At 39.0% G+C, this 25123-nt stretch overlaps 1 pseudogene; it reads left to right on the top strand.

Annotated features, from left to right (window-relative positions):
• Nucleotides 1-616: 616 nt before the first annotated feature.
• Nucleotides 617-24677, top strand: LOC122788029 (annotated as a pseudogene).
• The last annotated feature ends 446 nt before the right edge of the window (nucleotides 24678-25123 follow it).

The raw sequence follows: 25123 nt of genomic DNA, 5'->3' as shown, positions 1-25123 counted from the left end.
AGGATGCAGATACATTTATGATTAGAGAGTAGAAAGGAGTGAAGTTGGGTTTTAAAGTTTTCTATGTTCAACAAAGATCTTAGGGAGGGAGGGAGAGAATTCCATTTTTTGGCAAAGGAGAGGAGTAATTGTCCTGCTGGATGGTTAAGTTTAGAGACAGTGATTAATTTTCGGTGGGCAGACCTAAGAGTTCTGTTAGGGGTATAAGGGAGAAGGATGTTTGTAAAGGCAGGGCATTTGGATGGGTTAAAAATTAATCTATGAGCTGTTATGAGCTGGAAGTAATTCAGATAATTTGGAAGTTCTAGCCAATGTAGAGAATGAAAGGCAAGGCAATGGTGTGAAGAGTTTTTAGAGTTAGTGGCAAATTTGGAAATTTTGTTATAGCAATTTTCTAATTTGGAAGTTACGGATGCAGACAGGTTGGTTAGAAGAGGAGTGCTGTATATTAGAGAGGGCAGGAGGAAAGTGGATGCAAGAGCATGCCTAGTATGGGGAGATAGGAAGTGATTGCTACTATACAGCATCCTGAGTTTTTGATGGTTTTTTTTATGTTTTGAAGAATATGGTTGTCAAATTTCAGTTGCTCATCTAGGGTAATGCCTAGCAATTTAGCATGGAGGCTGATTTCAATAGGTGAGTTGTTTTGGCTTACCACTTTGAAAGAAGTTTTGTCAAAAGGGAATGATTTTGATGGTAGGGAGATTAGTATTTTGCATTTGTTTGCATTTAGGGAGAGATGATTTTGGTGCATCCAGACCTCGGTGGTTGAGAAGACGGACTGGGTCTTTGTTAAGAGTTTGAAGAGATTAGTGGCAGAGCAGACTAAAGTTGAGTCATCTGCATATTGGATTATTTTGACATTGGGTATAGCAGAGTGAATGTGTTGATGAAGATGTTAAACAACATAGGACCTAGGAATGCCGGTAGGGGTAAATAGAAAGGGAGAGATGCCCTTTTTCCATTTTACAGCTTGGGATCTGTCAGTCTGGTAGCTTGAGAATCAAAAGATAGAATTTTGAGAGAGATTTAGGTTAGAATGATGAGTGAGTAGATGGGTATGGGAAATGGTATCAACTGGTATCAAATGCTTTGGCGAGATCCAGGAGAACAGTGGAGACTATTTCCCCTGAATCTTGGGCATGATTTAGTGTGTCTAGGAATGAGATCAGAGCTGTTATAGTGCTATGCCTAGGATGGAAACCATGTTGGGTTGGGGTGAGGAGTTGGTTTTGAGTTAGGAAAGGCATGAGTTGGAGATGGACGTATCTTTCTAGGATTTTGGAGATGGGGAGAGTATTGCTATAGGGCAGAAATTAGAGATGGTGTTGTTTTACCTGCCTTTGTGAAGAGGTAGAGTATAGGCATTATGCCAGAGTTTGGGGACATATGATTCTTGTATGGATCTGTTTATTAAGATGCTAATAGGAAAGCAATCCCATCAGCGGCAACTTTGAGGAAAATTGAAGGCATATTGTCAGGGGCATTAGAGAAGGGTTTTAGTTTAGTGAGAAGTATTTTTATATAATAGGTGGATATGGGTTTGTGGTTGAAAATAGTGGGGGAGTTCGGGTTGGAGGGTGTGGAACTGGAAGCAAAGGTGGAAGTGCTAGAGGTGGGATTATTATTGGGAAAGGTTTTGGTGAGTTGAGATGGTGTCAATGAAGAAAGAGTTGAATAGTGAGGCTAATTCTTGATCTGATTTACTGGGGTCAGGGCAGGGATTATTTTTGGTGCCAGGGTTGAGAAGGGTATTTATACAGTTCCAGAATTGTCTAGGGTTTTTGGCATGGTTGGTCTTGAGATTGATGTAATAAGATTTTTTGTCACAAATTATTTGTTTTTTTTTTCACAAGGTTACAGAGCTGTATGTATTGAAGGATGGTGTTGGGAAGTTTATTTTTAATATTGCTTCCAGTGTTTGTCTCATTGGTGCATTAGTTGTTTGGTGTTTTTGGTTAGCCATTGGGCAGTATTGGTTTTTATTAATTTTGTCTGTATTAGTACTATGGTATTTAGAGTATTTAGAAAAGTAGAGTTAAAATGGTCAACAGCATTGTCGAGAGGTAGAGTTTTTAGGATGTTCCAGTTCATTTGCTTGAGGGAATTTGAGAAAGTGCTAGGGTCAAAATTACTTAGGTTGTGAGTGTGTAAGTAATGATGTTGGTGGGAGGAGGCGATGGTTGAGTAGAGGGCAAAGATAGTGAAGTGGTCACTAATGGAGTCAGGAATGGTACAAGAGTTAGTAATTTTATTAGGGTGGGAGACTAGGATCCAGTCAAGGGTAGTACCTAGAGATTTATTTTTATTGGGTCTGGGTATAGAGTGAATTATTTGGCTGAAGTTAAAGAGGTTGATAGATTGGGTAGGAGTAGTGTTATTGATATCGGCCGAGTTAATGTTTACGTCACAAAGTATAAGTTCCTTTATTTATATTAGTTGAGACCCATAAAAGGATTTCTTCAAGGGCTGGGATATTGTTCCCAGGCAGGATATATACTGTGATGATGCAGAGACTTTTATGTTTATTCATTTTTAGTAGGAAAGCTACTAGTTCAGCACTAGCGAATTGAGGGATAGCATTTGGGTAGGGAATTATAGAGAATGAGTTGGAGTAGATTAATGCAACTCCTAAACCATTTTTATTTGTTTGATAATGTCTAAGGGCTTGAAAGCCAGGGGGTAGAATTTCAGAGTAAGAGATGTGGGGTTTGAGACATGCTTCAGAGATGGCTACAATGTCAGTTTGGTTATGGTTTAACCAGGCTTGAAACAACAATGATTTCTTACAGAGGCTTTGGGCATTCAGAGTAAACAGTCTGAGGGATTTGTGGGAGGAGGGATGGCTAGATGGAGGGGGATTTATTTCTTGAGGTGAGTTAGGTCCAGGGTTTGGGTGACTGTCACCTGCTAAGTGAAGGATGCTAAGGGGAGATAGAACAGTTGGCTTGATTTTTGTTGTATGTAATATGGGGAAGTGTAATAGAAAATTGGACATATGAAGGTTTGTTATTGTTGGCATGATTCATAGCTTAAAGAGGTGAAGAAAGTTAGTTTGAATTAAAGAGGGCAATGTTGAGTGAGAATATGATGTAGGAGGGTGGAAGTGGATATCATAGTGAAGGGTGTGGGTAGAAGAAGTGAAGGTGAGGGGGAGATTGGTTGTAGACTAGGAGGTGGCATGGTAAAAGGGTATTAAAAGTATCAATAAGGTTAGGGGTGGAGTGGGTTAGGAAGAGTAGGGGGGACACTGGGCTGGGTAGGTAAAAGTAGTAATTAATAGTTAAAGGGTGAATGTATGGGAGAAATGGGGTGGTTGGAAGGAGTGTGAGAGTGTGTAATTTCTGATGGGAGTGTGAAGGAGGGGTTCAGTTATATGTAATAGTGACCTGTGAGTGAGATTAAGATATCTAAATTGGTGTTGGGTGTTGTGGGGAGGGATTAAGTTTCAGCAGTAACTGGATTGGATAGAAATGAGGTAGGGGGTGGAATGAGGTTACTATAAATGTAGGAGTAGAGGAGGTGGGTGGGAATTTGGGGGCAGGGTAGGGGTGCAGAGTGAGCCCGTAGGGTGAATAGAGTGGGTAGAACCAGGTTGCAAGACCGGCCTCCCGAAGTCTATCAGTGAAAACAATCACACAAGCATATACAAACAGTAGTCAATATTCCAATGCAAGATGTGTTAAAAATGCTGATTTATGTGTGCCAAGGCTGTATGTGGCTGTATATCATTTGTGTCAGTGCTGCAGTGCGGACCAAACTGTCCAGAATGAAGCGTTCAGTTAACCACATGGTTCGCTTCATTTCACATGAGTACATTAAACAAATTCCATGTAATGAACTAATATAATCCAGTAGCAATACTTATTTTTTTTTCCAAGTGTCTTCCTAAAGTGTAATGCTGTGAAAAGTATTTGCATGGATGTTTGAAAGTATTCATGCATGTGCGAGTCTACTTAGATGTGTTGAACTGGGACTGTGAAGTACGACTGTTTACTGATACTCAGTGCTGCTCCACATGTTGTGTTATAAGTCTCCATGTTACCTCCAAACCTCAATTCAAAAATGAAGTGTTCTTCATGCCTTCCCCATTTGCATGATATTAGGTTGTGAACAAACAGTGTTCTCTGCTGAAGGAAAAAGTGAAAAACTTTAATTTGGTTTGCTTTCTGTAGCACAAGCATGCTTATTGGTGCTGTGTGGCCATCAATGCTCTGGACAGTACTTAGTAGAGAAAGTCCACCTCTCAATCTAGCTATTTCTGTGGCACAAGGTGTGATATCTCTGAGTTAAATGAAGAAGCAGGGTTTGACACCGGTAAGCAGATCATTTTACAAATCGTGAATATGATTCTTATAGTAACTTTTTATCATGACTTTAAGAATACCTAAGAATGACTATTTTAAAGATGTTACCTGGCAAAGGTGTGCTTGTAATAGCTACTGCAATAATCTTTTATACCTACTACATATAAATCATGCTTTGAGGGAAATCACAAGGTGTATAATGCGGTGTAAGGCAAATGCTCACCACATTTTCCAGTAACACCTGAAATGAGGGTCTATGTCATATAATCAAACTTCCAAAATTTCGAACACCATATGTTCGAATTTGGAAGCTCGAAATATGACAACAAAACCCCAGAACAGCAAATTTTTTCCCAGAGAAAAAATTTGCTGTTCTGAAAAACACACACAAACACAAGCACACCAAACACCTAATAAACGTACACTACACCTTACATACACAACTATCTATGCACTAACCTTAACCCAAGTCCTAACCCTAAGGTCTGTCACTATCCCACACTTACCTTACCCACACGCTATCCCTAAAGTCCATCACTATCGCACATTTACCTTACCTGCACCCTAACTCTAAAGTCCATCACTATCGCGCACTTACCTTACCTGCACCCTAACCCTAAAGTCTGTCACTATCGCACACTTATCTTTCCCGTGCCCTAACCCTAATGTCCGTCACTTTCGCACACTTACCTTAACCCAATCCGAAACATTTGCACCACAGTACAGAAAATGTTGAAGCCACGGAAACAGCCAACCGAATTCTTTCCCTAGGAAAGAATTTGAATTTCTGCGGCTTCGACATTTCTATTTTTCAAACTTCCCCATTCGATCTTCCAAGATTCGACATTTAGGATGGTCGATTAAATAACAGGAACCCTGAAATGACATTTAACATCACAAACTACAGTTACTCATTGTCAGTCCTCATGCAAATGCTGCAGACTACAACTGATCAAACAGAAGAAGCTTAGACAGAGGTATAGGAAACGCATTCACAGGAAAGACACAGTTTCACCTAATGTTGGCTTTGAACTGTTGTCAAGTGGAAAAATTAGGTTTAAAGACTTGATCTTTATCTGTACACCCCGACAAGGAAATCATACTTCAAACATCTCAAAAATCACACCTTACAAGGAACAGTGATAAGGTAGTCTAACAATGGAAGATGTAGGTATTATCCTTTCACAAAGTAATGGCAGTCTGAACATGCCATAACATGGCATTTACATCCGTGAGACTAATGAATAGTCAACAGTTCAAAGGGGGTGAAGACAGAGACAGATGTACAGACTCTTATGAAGGATGGTGTTATAGGTCATTACTGTATATCTGTATGGAGAGTCCCCAGTATTCATCTGTCATGTAGAATAAAGGTGTTTTACTAAATCTTCATTAGGTTCATGGATGTGTTGGCAAATGGTTATCTAGATAAAAGGTAAGATATGTGTCATGAAGCATATCACAGAAGTAAAACATCACAGTATGAAATAATGTGATATCTGTTTGGAATTGAACCCTTGATGTTATGGCCAAAAAATTAATCTTCAGACAACTGATTTATGTTAACACTCAACAAGAGGATGCTGCACTTGGCTGCACCCAAGAGTCAAAGAACTGTAACAGTAACTGTTACCACTGACTTACTGTACTCTGCCTTTACTCTGTATTCTGATAGCCCAGCTTGTGTAAGCACCTTTGCACAAAGATAACCAGACTACTGCAGGTGATGGCAACAACTGACCAGGTTTGACCATAGGACATGAACAGCTGTTCACCATCACTCAGCACTGGTGTGCAATGTAGAAGTGTAGTAACAATTTGCTGAATTTGGACTGTCACCACGCCAAGGGTAGGTGACAACAACAGAATAATGTTGTACAGGTAACTGTACCAACAAGACACATAGGTGAAGTGGAGAGCTTTATATGGCTCTTTTTTTTGTGGGATAAGTGCCCATATTTTGGCTTTCAATGACAGAGAAATGTTGTGGAAGGGGCTTAGGAATGTGAGGGTCAGGTAGAAAGGGTGCATGAGGACACAGGTGCAGGCATACAGGACAAATAAGACAGACAAGGATGGTGATGGACACAAAAAGTTGGGGGACACATGATTAGGTTAGGTAGGAGACATCAGATGTATGACCATGTCTAGCTAAGAACAGTGAGAATCTAGTCCACACCCTCAGAACTGTCATCACTGTCTCCTGTCTCAGTTTTCTGCATCAGTCTTGACAATGTGATGAAACACCATTTCTACACAGCCAATTTGGGGACTGAGGCCCCTTTCCCTCCTCCACCAGAAGCTCTTGGTGAGTGACAGAATTACAACCTTCACCAATACTACTCCTGGAGGGTGCCATTATACTACCTGCCAGGGCAGATCTACCTGATGTGGATGGGGCAGGTAACACAGGGGTTGTGGAGGTAGCGCTGACAGCTTAGGACCCTGAAGTGTTGGGTGCTGCAACCTCTGGAGGGATGGTGGGCTGATCCACAGCGGTCAGAGTGCCTCTCTGTGCTGCATGTCAGTTTTTGAAAGCAGAAATGTATGACAACAGAAATTTTTAAGCCAAATAAAATATTCACCGGCAAAAAAAAATGAAAAAAAAATGAGACAGAATGGGTGGGACGAGACAAAAAGGAGACAGAATTAGATCCATAGCATATCACTTGATTATATAATTTCAGAAAATAAACAGTTATACATTTGCCACGTATAGGTATGATGGGAAGGTCTTACTCTGTTGTACCATTCATCAATTGCACTGCTATGATATCATAAATAACAGTTATTTATAATAGTATTGCATTATTTACCAGCACACCAACATTGAAACAATGGCAACCTAGTATCTACTGTATTCCTAGATCTCTCCAAGACCTTCGATACTGTCGTCCGCCCCAAACTCCTCTCCGATCTTAATCTCAGCCACTCCACACTAGCATGATTTCAAAACTGTCTAACCAACCCCCAACAAGCAGTAAAATGGCAAAACTCCTTTCTCCCCTCCTACCCATCACCCTAGGAGTCCACAAAGGATCCATTTTTGGACCTCTTCTTTTCAACATATTCACCAACCAACTCCACAAAACTGCCCGGCATGCCACTCTAGTCCAGTATACTGATGACTTCACTCTAATCTGCTCTGTCCCATCACTTCTTCAACTTCAGGAATTGACACAAACGTCCTTTATGCTGTTGAAAACTGGTTAGCCAACTCTCAACTAATACCCCAATAAAACACAGGTAATGACATTCTATCCCACTAGAGCTTTAGACCCCATACTATCATTCACAATATTCTCAGCCAATAACACCCCTATCACACCTGTCCAACACACCAAACTTCTAGGGGTTATCATAGATCACAACATGAAATTTGATATGCACATAGCACAGACAATAAAGAAAGTCCATAAAAAACTTGGAACCCTGTATAGATGCAAAAAGTACCTCACCAGTGACAGTAAAGCCACCACTCCAATAACCCACCTACTATCCACACTCCCCCTATGCCTCCCCCATACTCATCAAACTAAACAAAGTAGACTTTAACAAACTAAACACCTGCTACAATAAATTAGCTAGGTTTGCTACTGACACCCTTTGGGACACATCAGTGCATAGCAATCAAGCAACTATCCTGGCTAGAATTACCCAACCTGCTCAAATTTAACCAGCTCACAATATCCCACCAATTCTATATTATCCTGATAGAGTTCCTGCTCTTCAAGGTCTACTTAATAGCTATTCTAACAAGCATCTATTAAGATCCACAAATAAAGCACTAGCTGACACAGGCAAAAGAAAAAATAGCTCTGGGGACTCCTCCTTTTCCATTTCTGTTACAAAAGTATGGGATGCCATCCCCGTTGATATTAAGACAACTGAAAACAAAAATAATTTGAAAAACTTCAACAGTCCTATTTACATAGTTCTTGGTTATGTAATTGTCCTGACCCTGGATAGTTTCATTTAATTAGATCATATCATACCTTAACCTTCTATGAAAGCTTGCAACAACTTCTTTCGATATTCTTAATCAATGTGTGTTTACTGTACTAGCCACTGACAAATGTAACCAAATGACTGAAAAAAATGTCCTTTCAACTGCATTGTTTATTGTAACATACTGTGCTCCTTATAGTATATTTACTTTTTGCTCCTTTCTTGGCCTTGAATCTGTACTTTATTAACTTTTGACTCTGTACTGTACTTTATTAACATGTGTATTGTATTTACTGTATTTGTTATAGTAATCTTTGTGGAGTTTTTCTCCCCAGGCCTCCGCTGAAAATAGGATCCGTACCCAGTCGGACTTTCCCGGTAAACAAATGTAACATAAATAAATAATAAATAATAAATATTGTATACAATTACAAGGGGAGACCGTGGTGGTGCAGCAGTTAGCATTGCCCCCTCACAGCAAGAGGTTCTCTGATTCAATCCTTTGCTGGGGTGCCTTCTGTGCATAGTCTGCATGTCCTCCCTGTGGTCATGTGGGTTTGCTCCAGTTTCCTTCCACATCCCAAAGACATGCTGTAGGTGGATTGGACACTCTAAATTGGCCCTAGGTGTGAGTGTGTGCAAGTGTGTGCCTTCTATGGAAGGTTGGGTGCCAGGCTGGCAACTCAACACCATAAAATTTCACTGCCAATCATGAGCAGACAGGTGATCCTCTGTGGCAACCCCTAACCAGGAAAAAGACAGAAGATTGTATACAATTACAGTAGTTATTATGCCTACAGTAAGACCTGATGCATACATTCCCTCTGCTTCTTTGAGGCAAGTTAACCTCTCTCAGTGCATGTCATGGTTTGTTGTAATGTCTTCAGCAGCTGTAAAACACAGAAGAGAACAGACATGCAAGCATACTAAATAACAGTCTTCAATGGGTACTGTATTCTGTATTATTTAATACAGATGGGTCAGTGCACTTACACAACTGAGGGATATTAGTAGTCCTAAACACTTCCTCCCATCGGGTAAGGAGGTCCTTCTTATGCCATTTCAGGACAATTCTCTCCAGTGCGTAGAATGCCAGTTGATTTGGAGACAGCCTTGGCTAATGTGTTCCAAGCCTCAGCATTATACTGAGACCCAGCACAGTCCTCCTGCACTAGCCTATGGCTGTAGTGCTTCACAAGGAGAGCAACAAAAATCATGGACTCCTCAACCCTTCACCTCTATGCTCTAAATGTAACACCATTATCTCTTGCACCAGCCATGCCTGCAGAAGTCAAGCAGCAACTCTAATTCTGAACTGGTGCCAAATTCCAATCTCGCGTTTAACAGCTTGTCCACAAACATAAACAACTACATCAACTGCATTTGCGCTATGGAAAGCACAGAGAAGGATTTGCAAACAAAGTGGAAGGTATTTTAACAAACAGCAATGAAGGTGTGAAACGTGGCAGTGAGATTTGCCATGTGTGATGCTCAGCCTATTCACACTTTTTCAGAGGGTCAACACTGATATGCACAAAGGCTTTGATTGTTACCCTTGTTGCTTTGAAGGCTAAATGGAATGACTTGGCAAATAACTTTCTGGAATTGCACAAGTTAGTCGACTAATATGGGAATCAAACCTGAGGAAAAAATAAGTCATAAATTTCAATCAAATTGATTATTTGTCAGTGTTACAGGAGAACTCCTTTTCAGCCATGATCATTACAGATAAACTGCAATCAGTATGAATGGAGCTGTACTTCAGGTAGGCCTGTATGTGTGTGACTTTAGGAAGTCTTGTGAAATGCATTCCCATAAAAGAGTCATTATTACTGTTTGTGAATGTATGTCAGATGGATGGACTTTCATGAGCTTATTAATACAGGTTGAAGAATGATATATATATATATATATATATATATATATATATATATATATATATATATATATATATATATATATGATACAGACACATGCGCGACTAGCATATGTCCGAATCACAAAACATCGAACACACATACAGGAAAGTGCTTAACATCAACACGCACTTCTGTGTATGTGTGCCTGTTTCATAGATCGGACTACAGTGCGGGCAAGGGAAAATTCCATTTACCCCACTGTAGTGCGATCTCAGAGTGAGAATAATAAAGTGGGGGGTGGGGGTGCAGCGGGGTAAAGCCCCCCTGCAGAAACGTAGATTTTTTTTTTTAACTACACATACACTGAAGCACTTTTTGATGTTAAGCGCTTTCATGTATGTGTGTTTGATGTTTTGTGATTTGGACATATGCTAGTCGAGCATGTGTCCTAGACCCATACATATATATATATATATATATATATATATATATATATATATATACACATATATCTATATATATATATATATATATATATATATAAAATATATATATAATATATATATATATATATATATATATATATATAGATATATATACATACATACATACATACATACTTCACTACAAATACTTTTGGGCTACGTGAGGAGAGAAGATGATTTTCAGTTAAGTGTTTTGCCCATCATAGAGATGCAAGTATATTTTTAATTCATTATCACTATCATCCTGCCTACACAGTTACACACACATACTCAACTCTGTTTCATAACTAAATCAGTAATGGAAAATGCTACTTAGGAACATTTATTTATCAAAGCAGTAATGAGACAATTGAAATAAACATAATTATGATAGCCATTTATATGTAGTTTTACCTCCCTCATCAAAGTTTTGTTAGAAATAGCAACTTACTTTGAAAAATAAGTACTTTCTGGATTTGAACCATGGATCACCTGTAGCAGGTGGATGTCCTCCACTCAGTACTGTCCAGAGTGCTAACATCCAGACATTGCCACAACATCTATTTGTGCTAAATAAAATGCTTCACTTTTTTCTTTAAACAGGTAACATTGATTACATGCCCCTGAGCAGTGAGCATTTGTACAAGTTGAACAGGGGGAAAGTATATAATGTTTTGATGAAAGTAAATCATACATCTGGTGTAATACTTTACACATTCCCTTCACACTGTCTAGATTGGAATCCCAGAGAAACATTGTTAAGAGGCCGAAGGTCCTGCATTTACATCTTCTGCCACAGAAACAGGTATACAGAATGTGCACATCATTCACTCATTAGAAATACTGCGCACTGGTGCTAAAATTGTTTGTGCTAATGGAGTAGAGAAATGAAATGATTCACTCTTTTTTTCACTTGTGGGCCCTGCTTGAGCTGTGCTAAGCAGTGTAGAAATTACACAGGCAAAAAGCATGCATAAAAATTGATATTACGCACAACAAAACACAAGCTGAATTTTTACATCTGCTCCAAACATTCAAAGCAGCATGATGCTTCAAGTTGGAATCAAACCTTGCATCCTCTTTCTTGTTTCTTTAAAACCATTGCATTTATATATTGTGCTACAGTAACACTTATGTATGCTGTGGAATTGCTTCTCTTACTACTCCTCAGAGTGCTGTAGCACAGGGCACCTGCGCCACTCTAAAATGCGCTACTGATGGCATGAAAAATGAATTTGTACCTTGGGCAATGGACTCTCATTCAATACTTCAAAATGCTGGCAGGCATTGGTGTGCTTTGCCAAAACCTGCGCAATTGAGGAGCAAAACAAAAACAAATAATTAACAAATATTGGGGAATAATGATGAAAAGGCAGCATCAGGAAGTGCCCTAGATCTGCATTTCTTACCACCTGATCATATGCTCAGAAAATATACATGAACGCAGTCAGACAGCATCCTATCTGGAATTGAACCCTCAACTCAATGCAATAACAAAACACATTCTGTTGTGATTTTCATCCCTCTTTGCCACCAACAGGTCCAGAATTTCATTTCTTCCTTTCTCATTTACTTGAACATGTCTAGATGAATGGAATACTGACAAATGCTTTATGCTGATAATAGTCCACACCATTTTAATATCAGGTTGCCAACACTGAAAGCTATTTCTTCACTTTATTTTCTGACATATTCCCCTGCTTTCAGCTTAACTACAGTAATGCAGTGCCATGGCTATTTATTTGCATCTTTCTTTCAATGTGTAATATAGCTGATCAACATTTCAGACAGATTTTAAGCAGATGATGGCCATTGTGCTCTTAGTACTAGGATGTCCTAGGTTGTTCTCATAGCTCTCAAGGTGCTTACACCTTTTTATTGTAAGTCTACTCTGCATGATACAAACACTTCAGATAAAACAGCTATTTCAGTATTGCTTATTGTTGTAGTCAGAGCAATCAGAAGCAATTGCAAGCCATTAGCAGCTAAAAATTATGGTTGTTCTTCCCTGCCATCCTAGGGTGTGTGCATGCAATTGAGTAGCTAACTGCAGCATGTTCACATCCCCAACACTAAGTGATTTTTTGATTTCAGAAATGTTAATGATGTCACACCTCATTTGCATATTCACTCAGAAGGCTGAATCAACACCTCAGAAAGGTAATGGTGCAGCTATAGATGTGGAAGGAAGGGACACTGATTGGATACAGACAGAGCATTACTGTTAGTTACTTGGAGAAGATTGTTCTACAGATCACTGCACTATTTCATAAGTTATATTTGTCCTCTACACAAACAGCTTATATGTTCATATACTGAATGTATATGCAAGTGAAAAAATAATTTTGCGATGTATGCAGTTTTAAAATTTCACTGCTGATATACTGCACATATGGCAGTTCTTGCTGTGCTGTCCTAGTTATTATAGTTACTTCACAGTATTGTGCCTCAACCATGTGGGTGACTCATTGGATAGGATGAGTGACACATTGGATTGGGCAGTGTCTGTGATGGTTTGTCTGCTGGGGGAGGGCCGGCATCCATATGTCTTTGGTGTCACCCTTGGCCTACTGCACCCTCCACCCTATGAGAATGATGACTGTGCCATGGACTTTGTTCTTTTCTGTTTGACTTAGGGTTATACATATGTATGATGCACAGAGTGGACAGGTACAAGGCTGACCGTATGCAGGTATTTTATCTTCATACACATTTGTTTGTATACTACAGGTTCCACACCTACATTGACATTACTGCAGTTATGAGGTCTGTGCTTTGGGGCTGTCTCTGTCTGATGCTGTCTGTACATGGGTAAATAACATTTGTGGACATTGGCTGGAATCACTTTTAATCTTTGCATGTGCTTAGGTTTTTATGTGTATTCCTTTGCTAGTGTGTGTGTGTGTGTGTGTGTGTGTGTGTGTGTGTGTGTGTGTGTGTGTGTGTGTGTGTGTGTGTGTGTGTGTGTGTGTGTGTGCTATCCTTTCCTTCTTAGCCAGGGTAAAGGGCATATTGTGCATGCCTATGTCTGCTCACTACCTCTGCAGCTGGAGTTTCTCCCTCAGAATCCTCATCTGTATGTGCAGGAGCTGCTGCCCCTGCCTGTAGTCCTGGAATGTGTGGTTCTGGCCCTTGCTGTCTCTATTGCAGCTGTTTCCTTAAGAAAATATTGTGCAGTGTGGGACAGCATGTGCGCCTGGGTTGTACTGCAAGGTACCCACTGATGTGTCTAGACAGCAGAAATATGACTTCAGCATGCAAAACACTCTCTCTATGATGTTTCTAGTTTGAGCATGGACATTTTTGTATCCTTTCTCTTGGGTGTGTGTACATTTCTGATGGGTGTCATGAGCCATGGTTACAGTTCATAACCTATTGTACATCACCAAGGAGATGACCTCGTGGAATATCACCTCCTAGCAAACTGTGTGTGCCATATGCATGATTCCTGGTAACTGCTTGGATCCCCTGCACAGACATTGAAAATAATTCCACAGGCATTACAGACAACCTGGCAGATGACTGAGTGGAACTCCTTGTTGATGTATGTCCTTCCCTGTTTACCTGGTGGGGCTTTTATTTCTACATGAGTGCAGTCTATGGCCCCCAAGACTTCAGGGAAATGAGCTACAGCATATAATTCCTGCATTGTACCTCTGGTGTGCATGTACAATAGATGTGTACCCTTACAAGTTGTAGCACAGCATTAAGATATTGGTGACATTTTCTGCTGAGACCTGTGACACCTCTGATATATCCCCTGTGGATCTCTGGAATGTACCAGTAGCTAATATCTTTAATGGTGCACATACCTTAGTTTCCACTGGTAAAGGTTTTCCTTGATTTCCACTGGGTATGAGGTGGGGGTGGCAGAGGTTGCAGAGTTCCTGTAGTGTTTTCCTATCAACCATGTATCGCTCTACTATTTCGATATCATGCAGTCCATGATATGTTAAACAGGGTCTGAACACCCTTCTTCTCCTTGGACAAGTTCTATCAGCAGCATAGATTTGAACCTGTTGCACATACACATGCAAGAGAGCATCAACAGCCTGTAACAGTGTGATGGTGGCTGCATTCCAATAGGCTTTGGTGTTCATGGCAAAGGGATACACAGTCTCTACACAGTTACTTTGTAGCTTCCTGAACAGCTCCACCATCTTGGATTGGTTGATTAGCATGTAATTCAGCTGCTTATGCTTTCGGTAGCATACTGTGCTGCTTATCTTTGGCAGCCCTACACAATGTGTAGAGCTGTTTAATGAGTATAACATAGCACAGTATTATGTGTGCATTGTGCTGCAACATGCACACAATAGCAGCCCAGAAAATAGCCATTCATGAATCCAGCCCTCTGTTTTTCCTGAGTCTTATTCAGCACTTAGTTTTCTCCATTTTATACATTTCCATTTCTTATTTTTCTTTCACATTCCATGTCATATTTACAGCTTGTTTTACTTTTGATTTGTTTTTGTGATTGTTTATTTTTGCTGTGTATTTTGTATTGTGTTTAGGTTTAACTGAATTAATAAACATTTACTTAAAATTAAAAGGCTACTTTTGTCTACAGGAAGAGGAGGAGGAGAAGTGTCCACTTTGATTAGGCTAGAGTGGCTGTACTCAGTGTGGGGGACAGAGGAAGAAATAGAAGTAGATACAGATATTATTCACAGAAGGCTAAACCAGGATAGCAACAGTTAACCTTTGATGGTTAGGGTATAGCCAGAAGGGAAGATGGAGGCACATGGAACAAGTGCTCCTCAATGCTAAATGCTAGCTTGTACTAGAAATATTTGGGGCATTAAAGATAAAAGGTCAGAAATAGTATTATGAAAAAAAGAACCCAACTTTAATTAGTTTGGACATAAACGCTGCTCTTGATTCAATTAATTGGGATTACTTGTTCACATTATTGGAGTGTTTACATTTTTCATACAATTTTATTAATCTACTAAAACACTTGTATGATGGTGCTTTTGCTTATATCAAATTAGGTGCATACACTTCAAATAAAATTCCTATCATAAAAGGTACCAAGCAAGACTGCCCACTATCTCCATTGTTGTTTACAATGGTAATGGAACCATGGGCTAATGATATTAGGAATAATAATCATAAAAGGTACCAAGCAAGGTTGCCCACTATCTACATTGTTGTTTACAATGATAATGGAACCGTGGGTTAATGATATTAGGAATAATAATTATAAAAAGTACCAAGCAAGGCTGCCCACTATCTCCATTGTTGTTTACAATGATAATGGAACCGTGGGCTAATGATATTAGGAATAATAATCATAAAAGATACCAAGCAAGGCTGCCCACTATCTCCATTGTTGTTTACAATGATATTGGAACCATGGCCTAATGATATTAGGAATAATAATCTTAAAAGGTACCAAGCAAGGCTGCCCACTATCTCCATTGTTGTTTACAATGATATTGGAACCGTGGGCTAATTGTTTGTGTCTTTCGGCTTTTCCAGGTTAGGGGTCGCCACAGCAGAACTCCGGTCCGCTAATGATTGGTAGTTGATTTTTACGTGCTGAATTACCAGCTCTGATGCACAACCTTCAATGAAGGTACACCCATTCACGCATGTCTCCATGCAGAAGAAGCTCTAGCTGAGAATCGAACCGGACAGCGTCTTACTGTGAGGCGACAACGCCACCGCAGCACCACCACCGTGGAACAGGACCTGTGGGCTAATGATATTAGGAATAATAATCATAAAAGGTACCAAGCTAGGCTGCCCACTATCTCCATTGTTGTTTACAATAATAATGGAACTGTGGGCTAATGATATTATGAATAATAATCATAAAAGGTACCAAGCAAGGTTGCCCACTATTTCCATTGTTTGGAAAAGCAGCATGCAGCATTTTGCTCTAGTCAAAAAATTTAATTACATTGCTTTCAAAAGTACTGTAGGAAGAATTGTAGGAATTCTAGTAAATAAATGAAACTGACTTTACCTGAGTTTTGCTGAGACTTTCTTGGTTTTCTATTTATGGTCATGGGACAGTATCACACTGCATTTTAAAATGAACATGAAGTAGCAACATGCAGAATTTTCCTCTTGATTCAAAAAGTCACTTTGCTTTTTTACAAGTGCTGTCAGCCAAATGTCTTAACAAACAAGATAACCTCCTCTTAAATAATTCAAACAAAAAGCTGATCATGTGGAAGCAATGCTGCATTTTGCTGTTGATAAAGATGTCAATTAAATTGATTTACCAAGGACTGTCAGAAATGCTGGCAAAATATGAAGCAGATTTTACATGACTTGATTTGCTTTGTATTGTATGATCATTGGGTTAAAACCTAGAGCATTTTACTCTTGATAAAAACTTAAAAAATATATTACTTTCAGAAGTGTTAGCAGACAAATGAAACTGAGATTGCAAGATTCAAATGGAAAAGTAAGTTTATTAGAAAGCAAACTTCAGCATTTTGCTCTTGATAAAAAGGTAAACTATGGTGCCCTCAGAAGCACTGGAAACAATATAATTTAATTTTAACCAAGCTCAATGTGTTCATTTGCAGTTTATGATCACAGGGAAGAACATACAGCATTTTGCACTGGATAAAAAAAAATTGTTTTCTTGAACATTCACAGATGCACTACCAAGAAATGTCCACACAAATCAGTGCATAAGTAATACATCATTAATCATGCTAAAAAGTTTACTTGCATGCGCTGACAGTGTCCATGCCAGTCTACTTTGAGTATGCTGATGGCAAGCAATAGAACTGTCAAGCTCCTAGCTGTGAACCTGCATTTCAAAGTGAAGTGGAAAGCATTTCCTACTTGTGGTATCTTAGTGGAAAATCTTTTAAATATTTTACGTCATCTGCATAGACAACACTTGTTGTTGAACCAGTATTTTCTGCTTTCACTTGCACAAGCCAGCAGAATAGTATGCCAAAACATTGCCCTAAACATTTCTGCTCTGCATATAAAATAAAACGTTACTATACCACCATACTCTGTCTTTTCTCCATTAATATGCAATCAAGGCATGTAAGGTGGGCATCTTAGTTGCTGATTTTATATGGAATAATTCAAATAAACAAATACTCACAAATGCACACACACACACACACACACACACACACACACACACACACCATGAAAGGTAAAAACTCAAAAGAGAAAATTACAAATGGTTGAACAAAGAGGAAAGCATCATAAAAGTACTGAATGACTTATAAGAGAGAACCACAAACATTGAATATTACTGTCCCACTTATAGCCTCATCAGTAAACCCCAGAGGCAAAACTGGGATCAAGTGTTGTATTGGTAGTGATACTGATCAGAAAAGGATTTTTAGTAACATAATGTGTAACAGATTGGAAATTAGAGGTTACAGTTAGGGGGCATGGCAGGGATAAGGTAAGCACACACAAATATGGTGAGCTGAGGGGTTTCCCTAACTGTGACCCTAACTTGAACCCTACACATTACTTTACTAAAACCCCTTTCCCTAACAATACCACTACACAAAACAAAAGGACACACAGTACAGACAACACAAAGCATGGACAACATTGACTCACTTTGTTTACCTAATCCTATCCCATGAACACTTGCATATTCACAACTGCCATAACACAGTCTTGCACATCATCACAACCACTACCTTTTCATTCAGACATTAACTTTCCTGTGCACACCTGTTTAACTACACTGTATAAAACTAAATGCATCCATATGTGCATACTCCTGCTTAGCTGCACTATATAAAACTGCATTCATACGTATATGATTCAGACAAATCAGCATTCACTCATCTGTGAAGGTTTTCCCTTTTACACTCACAAAACTTTTTCTACCAAGTGTTTATTTTACCTTCTGAGTTACAACCATTTAGATAGATAAATAGATGGACAGAAAGATATAGATGTGTGTGCTGTGTGTGCCTGTGCACTGTGTGTGTCTGTCTGAGCACTGTGCGCGCGTGTGTGTGTGTGTGCGCGCGTGCGCGTGTGCGTGCGTGTGTGCACGTGTGCGCGTGTGTGCATGTCTCTGTGCACTGTGTGTGTCTGTGTAATGGAATATTTGCCAGTTTATGAAATAAATACCGTTGCTTTTCACATCTACTTAAAGCTGAAGTGGCAGCATATTTCACTTTGCAATGAGTGAAGAAAAAAATAGTACAACAGGTGACAGATAAAGTAGCCTCAGAAACTGAGACATTCATTTCAGGAGTCTCACAAGATTTAGTACAGGGAATCATTCTTTTTTCTGTTCTTAATAAATAGCTTCCCCAGCATCCATTTGGCTCTATAGTTGGATATTATTGCTTTGCTTAAAACTGCTAGAAGAACAAATATTTCACAAAAGAAAGTTCAATCACACTGTAATAATCTTTGTTACTTGCTTATAAATGACAAACTTATTTTCAGCTCAGCAAGAATAACTTCAATCTGACTTGGTTCAGTCAAAAGACTGAAGGGACTCTGCTCAATGTACCTCTTTAATCCTTTCAAGCAAAAGTATCTCAGGTGCAGTCCTATTTATACTTAGATGTATTGCTGGATCCAACACATTCCTTCTGCTACCACACAGAACATGCAGTGAATAATGTCCTTAAACAACTTCAGGTTAGAAACTAGTGTGCCAGGTATCTTACCCCTAAGACCAGGAGATCAATAGTCACTTTGAACTTTCTTTGCAATGCAAAACTGCACAAACTGCACTCAGGAAAATTTGCAGAGTTTTACCCTTAAAAACCAATAAACCAGAAAAAACAAATAAAAAAATAATAAAAAAAAGATCCGAGAAACCACAACCGCAGCTACTAAATAATAATGATAATTATTGATGTAGTTTAGAGAGCACATTGAAAAACTGCGTGATTCCAGAAGAACGGGTAGATTTTATAGCTTCGATGGTGGACGGGCTCGATCTGGAGGTAGAAAAAGATCTTCATATCATTGGTTATGAGTTCACTCAAGCCGTGGGGATTCTTCTCAAACTCCCACAGGTGGCTATGGCAACCAGCCAGGTTTTATTCCAGCAGTTCTATTACTCAAAATCTTTTGTAAAGCATGTTATGGAGATTACAGCAATGGCTTGTGTTCATTTGGCATCTAAAATTGAAGAAACCCTTAGACGTCTGAGGGATGTTGTCAATGTATTTTACCATCTCCAATAAGTTAGAGAGAAGAAGAAAACTGCACCTATGCCTTTACATGCCAACTACATCAACTACAAGAATCAAGTTAATAAGGCAGAAAGGAGAGTACTTAAAGAACTAGGTTTTTGTGTACACGTCCAGCATCCACATAAGATAATTGTAATGTATCTTCAGGTGTTAGAGTGTGAACTCAATCAACACCTGGTCCAGACATCATGGAATTACATGGATGACAGCCTTCGATCAGATGTGTTTGTTCAATTTCATCCAGAAACTATTACATGTGCCTGTATAATAATTTTGTGCATTTTTATTAAAAATAATTATTTAGTAGCTGCGGTTGTGGTTTCTCGGACCTTTTTATTAGATTTTTTACCCTTACACAAACCCAGTGAGCACTGTTGTCATACCATACCCAAACTGGTGGCTACTAACCACAGCCTAGTTATATGCTTTTTTAAAAAAAAAGAAAAAAACTATACCACCAACAGCAACGAACAACCAACCTTTTATTACTAGTTATATGCTTTTTGTCTGTTATATTCAAATTACATTAGTAATGAAATCTTAAAGTATTTATGAACAAATTGTTCCCTCATCTTGTCATGAAGTATTAATGTAATCCTACTACAATAATAGTTTAAGTCATTATCACCTCTGATCTTTGTAATGTCATACCTGTAGCAGCCCACATACAGCATTACATTTCAGAGCACTTTTTGAAAAAAAATCAAATCAAAAGCATCAACTAAATCAACCTTTGAACATTAAGTGCTGTTCTAAGGATATAAACAGCAATATTATTGGTAACATATCTAATTTTAAATAATAAGAGTGTATTTGTAGTCTTTACATCAGTTTTCATATTATGTCACACATGCCCAGAAATACATTTTTATCTAAAGTTTCCCAAGCAACTTTTCATATTTTGAAACTGTACAGCCTTGTCATATAGTATTGGAGCACTTTTATCCAGCCGCATCTGAACTTTCACATGACAGCAAGAAATTCCTGAATATGGTTTATTGTTATATTTTCAGATAACTGGATGATTATGCTTATGTGCATAATTAACAATATAAATAACACTGAATATTTCTCCAGATATAAAATTTAATTGTGCAAATACCAGTGACATTTTTCTTCAATGTCATTTATACTTTTACCTGATGCCATGCAATAATTTGCATGTCACCTGATTTTGGAAATATTAGTATACATATACCAATATTGTATATTTTTTTATAATTACTGACAAACAACTAGCAATATCTTCTGTATAGTGTAGTTTACATTCAGAGTAACAATGTTTTTTTGTTGTTGTTTTTCCACCATGGCATTTCACTCCGTGTCCCTCAAAAATATTTCTCTCCCAGTTATGTAAGTATAAATCATCTTCTTTCAGCTGTTCCCATTAGGGGTCGCCACAGCGGATCACCTGTTTCCATTTCTTCCTGTCGTCTGCATCTTGCTCTGTCACACTAACCACCTGCATGTCCTCTCTCACCACATCCATAAAACTTATCTTAGGCCTTCCTCTTTTCCTTTTACCAGGTAACTTCATCCTTAGCATCTTTTTCCCAATATACTCAGCATCCCTCCTCAACACATGTCCAAACCAACGTAATCTTGTCTCTCTGGCTTTGTCTCCAATCCTTCCAACCTGGGCTGACCCTCTAATATACTTATTCCTAATCCTGTCCACCCTTGTCACACCCAGTGCAAATCTTAACATCTTTAACTCTGCCACATCCAACTCAAACTCCTGCCTTTTTGTCAATGCCACTGTCTCCAACCCATATAGCATAGCTGGTCTCACTACCCTCTTGTAGACCTTCCCTTTCACTCTTACAGATACTCGTCTGTCACAAATCACTCCTGACACTCTTCTCCACCCACTCCATCCTGCCTGTACTCTCTTCTTCACCTCTCTTCCACACTCACCGTTACTCTGAACTATTGACCCCAAGTATTTAAACTCATCCACCTTCGCCACCTCTACTCCTTGCATCCTCACCATTCTTCTATCCTCCCTCTCATTCACACACATATATTCTGTCTTAGTCCTGCTGACCTTCATTCCTCTTCTCTCTAGAGATTATCTCCATCTCTCCAAGGTCTCCTACACCTGTTTCCTACTCTCACTACAGATCACAATGTCATCTGCAAACATCATAGTCCATGGGGACTCCTGTCTGATCTCGTCTGTCAACCTGTCCATCACCATTGCAAATAAGAAAGGGCTCAGAGCTGATCCTTGATGTAACCACACCTCCACCTTAAATGCATCCATCACTCCCACCGCAGACCTCACCACTGTCACACTACCCTCGTACATATCCTGTACCACTCTTACATTCTTCTCTGACACTCCTGACTTCCTCATACAATACCACAACTCCTCTCTAGGCACCCTGTCATATGCTTTCTCTAAGTCTACAAAAACACAATGCAACTCCTTCTGACATTCTCTGTACTTCTCCATCAACACTCTCAGAGCAAACATCGCATCTATAGTGCTCTTTCCCGGCATAAAATCATACTGCTGTTCACTAATCATCATGTCCCTTCTTAACCTAGCTTCCACTACTCTTTCCCATAACTTCATGCTGTGACTGATCAATTTAATCCCTCTGTAGTTACTACAGCTCTGCACATTACCCTTATTCTTAAAAATTGGTACCAAAACACTTTTTCTCCATTCCTCAGGCAACCTCTCACTTTCTAAGATTTTGTTAAACAATCTGGTTAAAAACTCCACTGCCATTTCACCTAAACACCTCCATTCTTCCACAGGTGTGTCATCTGGGCCAACAGCCTTTCCATTCTTCATTCTCTTCATAGCTATCCTTACTTCCTCCTTGCTAATCCATTGCACTTCATGATTCACTATCCGCACATCATCCAACCTTCTCTCCCTCTCATTCTCTTCATTCATCAACCTCTGAAAGCACTCTTTCCATCTCCTCAACACACTCTCCTTCACTTGTGATTATGTTTCCCTCATTATCCTTTATCACCTTTACCTGCTGCACATCTTTCCTAGCTCGGTCCCTCTGTCTAGCCAATCGGTACAGGTCCTTTTCTCCCTCCTTAGTGTCCAGCCTTTCTTACAACTCTTCATATGCCTTATCCTTAGCCTTCACCACCTCTCTCTTTGCCATGCACCTCATCTCCTTATACTCCTGTCTACTTTCTTCATCTCTCTGACAATCCCACTTCTTCTTTGCCAACCTCCTTGCCTGTATACCCTTCTGTACTTCCTCATTCCACCACCATGTCTCCTTGTTGTCCTTCCTCTGTCCCGATGTGATACCAAGCACCTTTCTAGCTGTCTCCCTTACTAGCTCTGCTGTAGTTACCCAGCTATTGTATAAATGCATATATGAAATATGAGTAGCAAGTGACAAAAAGTGATTAATACCTCCACTGCAGGCCATCCCAGATGAACAATCTTTTTGTCATGTCATTTTATTACATACATCTTACCCTTTCTTATGCTCCCTACTATTACTTGCAAGGTTACTTATTTAAGTAAGTCAGCCCTCCTCCAAATAATATCCATGTGAAATAAGGAGCTACAAGTGTTAAATGAAAGGATGCTAAAAGGATGTTATAGGCCTATAAAAGGTTTATTCCTCATTATATACAGCTTTCATTACCTGTGTCCTTTGGCTATCCATGTTATTATAATTGCATATGAGTAGTAAGGAAAACCTTAAAGATTTAGTTTCTTTAATTACGGATTCATTTAGGGTAATATATCACATAATTTTCCTTTTTTTTTTAGTGAGTGTGTCTGGCATAATGGTTAAGGTTTTCACCTTTTTAGATACAAGGTTGATTCTAACGTTGAGTTATTGGCTAGGCTTAAAGTGGCCCTTCAGGGCAGTTAGCCTAGTACTCACCTATGAACTTAATTCTTTCTTAAGAGTTTAAGTATTACCTTTGTGTGTTGTCACAAAATCTCTTGTAATTTAGTTGAGTGTACTGTCAGTGCAGTTTAGTTGCACTCATCTGTGTGTCTTTTCAAAAAATCTCTTGTACTCCAGGTGATAGTATTGTACTAGGTACACTACCAAAAACATTTTATTATTTTATGTGTGTTATGCTGTAGCCAGCAACCTTTGTTTCTATGATTCACAATGCAGAAAGTGCATATTTAACATAATTTCTACTAGAATGTAATAAATTCATATACAGTGTTCCTTCTGGAATGCTTTGTAATATAGTGTCTCCTAGACTGGTGGTGATCACTATGGGTAGCATGGAAGAAGAAACGCATGCCACTGTTAATTCTGGGATATATATGACAGTAAACGTGTAGGAAACAGTAACTGAAACTACCAAGTGACAACTGTTCTTGTCTGCAAATTAAGATTACGTCTCAGTAATGGAGTTAGATTAACTTGTCTTTAATCCAAGAGGAAATTCTGGGGGGAGAAGGCATACTGAGTATGTTGAACAGAAGTCTTTTTTCCTGAAGAAGAAATTGTAGCCTGACTGTATTGGATTTATCCTACTTATACAGGAAAGCTAGAGCAATTCTACAACTTCACAGACACCTTTAAATGGGCTGCAACTACTATATCCAGCTCCAAAATGCAGGAAATAATTAAAGCCTTAGTGAAGTCTGCCATGACCATTGAAGAGCATCTAAACAAAGTGACATAAAATAGTGCAGCTGCTACTGCAGCTATTAACCCACATCTGCAAAATACTAACCAAAACCTATAACATACTAATTCACAGCTGCTAAGACTTGTTGAAGCTAGGGCGTCCTTAAAGGAAAGATCAGGAAGCACTGACTGATATTTGGTCAATTTATAACAACTCACAACAGTTCAGCAACAACTAGCTATAGCGATGAGACAGCCAATGCCTGAATTAAGAATTTTAAGGATTGGTACCCTTATGAAGAACCTTGCTTCAGATGACAAAGTAAAGTCTGATTGATAGCATTTGGCAGGTACACAGAGGGGCAGAATGTGACCTTAACCGAATGAGCAAGAATGATAGCTCATCTTATTTTTAAATCATTTAAGGACTACACAGGCTTAACAGTCACTAATGATCATGATTGTCAGAACTAAAGTAAAAAAAATTTACCAGGGTTGTTGTTTCACAAAGACCCAGGTGTATTGATTCCACAACTGGACATTCAGTACAGGTAGACCTGCAAAGTCACAAATGGTAGGCAACGCATATTCTTAAATCATGGTTAGACCCTGGTGTGAGTGATGCAAGCAGAATTGTTAAAATTCAGGTTAAAGATAGAGTTAAATGAGCATGCCTTAGTAATTTAAGAACGTGGATAGCCCGGGGTTGCCCTATATCTTCTGAACAGATAGCTGTTTCTGCAGAGAGATACTGAAAGCCTTAAGACTGAATTGTATGCTCCA

Source organism: Protopterus annectens, chromosome 13.part0, assembly GCF_019279795.1.
Source record: "Protopterus annectens isolate FY-2018-M chromosome 13.part0, PAN1.0, whole genome shotgun sequence".
Taxonomy (NCBI): domain Eukaryota; kingdom Metazoa; phylum Chordata; order Ceratodontiformes; family Protopteridae; genus Protopterus; species Protopterus annectens.
This window is presented reverse-complemented; position numbering and strand designations above follow the sequence as displayed.